We start from the raw sequence: 276 nt of genomic DNA, 5'->3' as shown, positions 1-276 counted from the left end.
CTATCTATCTATCTATCATAAAGGTGTATATGTGGCACTGTTTTTAGGAGACCAAATAATAGGCACGTAGGGGATCTCGAGATAAAATGAAGAACTATCCAAATAAATAAAAAGGTAAGTAAGAACTAACAAGGGATAAGAAATAAGAAACAAATACATCAATATATTAATCATAATGATGATGCTGAGATGCAGAGATCCCCACTCCTTCTTATCTTCCCCTATTACTTTATTGGTTTAATTAGATTAGTTTCATATCTTATACAAATATACACA

This window comes from Morone saxatilis, unplaced genomic scaffold (assembly GCF_004916995.1).
Source record: "Morone saxatilis isolate NCDOM2014 unplaced genomic scaffold, NCSU_SB_2.0 Contig7, whole genome shotgun sequence".
NCBI classification, from domain to species: Eukaryota; Metazoa; Chordata; class Actinopteri; family Moronidae; genus Morone; species Morone saxatilis.
This window is presented reverse-complemented; position numbering follows the sequence as displayed.